The sequence below is a fragment of the Seriola lalandi genome, unplaced genomic scaffold, assembly GCF_002814215.2.
Source record: "Seriola lalandi dorsalis isolate HSWRI2012SDOR001 ecotype SW California unplaced genomic scaffold, Sedor1 jcf7180001976729, whole genome shotgun sequence".
NCBI lineage: Eukaryota > Metazoa > Chordata > Actinopteri > Carangiformes > Carangidae > Seriola > Seriola lalandi.
The window spans coordinates 1-1,862 of NW_019447395.1; the positions used below are offsets into that span (position 1 = coordinate 1).

The window sequence follows — 1,862 nt, forward strand, 5'->3', positions numbered from 1 at the left end:
TCAACTGGAGATATAAATGTTCTGAAATGTTTATTGAAGTCAAATGTGTTTCCACTAGGATAAAATCATATTACCAGTAAAGTAATGGGGTGTGGGGGGTTTGATAAGCATGCAACTACTTATGTTCACAAGACTAGCCGTTTGCTCCAGATGTTAGGTGAGAAGGAAGCAGAGGCAATGATCCACCATCAGTGCCCACTGCTGTTTCTTTCTCTCGCTTTCAGACTCAGCTGGAAAACTGATCACTAGCTTTGCTAACACATCAGGGCAGCAGAGAGTGATGAAAATGTTTGCAGGGGGGTGGGGTGGGGGCGGTGCGTGAACTGAACCACAGCAAAGCTAAATAAATAACAGACAAAAAAGAGCTACAGACTCCATTCAAGACTGAGAACGAATAGTCTAGATATTAATAATCAGGGAAAAAATAACAATTCAACAATAAAGAGCTATAATAAGTGGATTGTCATAATATTTTTTTAACACTTCATATATCAATCTATAGATAGGATGGTGCTGGATTGATGAGAGCATTTCAAGCAATTTAATTAAATTTTCACATGTATCCCTTTTACTAAGACATAAAAAAGGCCAGAGGGGAAATGGGCTGGTAGCTTCCGTTGCTTTTCAGTCATCACATTCATTCATTTATTTCACACAGATCTCTATCTTTCCCACCTTCCTCCTCTCACACTTCTATAGACAGTCTATAGAAATACAGCGAGCCGGGTAGGGTTGAACAAAGCGTCTTCAGTGGCCTTACACATACACAGTAGGTCAGGGGAGGGGATAAGGGCGTAATGGTGTTCAGAAAGGTTTAGTGAGGGAACGTAGGAATGCATATGGGTGTGTGTGCAAGTGTGTGTGTGTGTGTGTGTGTGTGTGTGTGTGTGTATCTGTGTGTGTGTGTATCTGTGTGTGTGTGTGTGTGTGTGTGCGTGTGTGTGCGTGTGCGTGCGTGCGTTTTGGCAACAACTGGTGCTGGTGCTTAAGCAGGCATGTAAGGAGGAGGAGGTTCCTTCTCTGGCATCTTCATTGCCATCTCGTAAGTGGGCAGGATGTACTGGAGAGAAAGGGAAAAAAATGTTAAAGATTAAAGATGTTTCTGAGCAGAGGAACAAGGGTGCACACACATCATAAGGTTGTGTTGGTACACCACTACAAAAATGTGTGCTTCACTGTAGGGCCGGGTGATAAAACAATCTTTACAATAATCACTAAAGTAAAAATCCCACAATAACAATGACAAAATGATTAGCAATTTATGATAGATGACTCTGTTCTGCTTTTGGATTAACCCTCTTCCGCACAATGACTTTATTAGGCTGCAGCAATAGAATAGGCTAATGTGGCTTTTCAGACCTTTGCGTGTGGACAGCATGCCACCTGCTGGCTACACTTAAACATCACACATTGCTGCATCTGTGTCCAGTGCCTTATCGTGACATTAGATGCTCCTGATAAAAACCTTAATGGTCAATCACAGGGCATCACAGGTAGATTTCGTACCTGGGGAGGGGTCTCAAAGGCAGGGTAGACAGCAATCTCTGGCATGTTCCTGTTGTTGATGTACTTGTAGCAGTTCCACACACAGTTGATCAGGTAAGCCTGCAAAACAGACATAAGATTGTATTTGGATTTTTAGAGTAATTAAACCATCAGTAAATAGCTTCAATCCTTCGATTTGCTAAACCACAACTCCTTGTTTTTTGAATTCCTACACGTTAAATAAACCAGAAAAATGTAAATATAACAGCTCCAGTGTTGTTAGTACACAGAAAAATGTTAGCCATAGCCTAGCTCTGCAAACCATGTCTTGAATTCACCCCTTTACTAAACGCACAGACAGGCAATTATTATCAGTT

At 41.5% G+C, this 1,862-nt stretch overlaps 1 long non-coding RNA gene across 1 annotated transcript; it reads right to left on the reverse strand.

Moving 5' to 3' along the window:
- Positions 1-17: 17 nt before the first annotated feature.
- On the reverse strand, positions 18-1,851 carry LOC147820220 (uncharacterized). Its single transcript, XR_015437322.1, has 2 exons — positions 1,507-1,851; positions 18-1,060 (listed from the first exon to the last, which is right to left on the reverse strand). It is a non-coding gene; the product is annotated as an uncharacterized LOC147820220 (long non-coding RNA).
- Between the last annotated feature and the right edge of the window lie 11 nt (positions 1,852-1,862).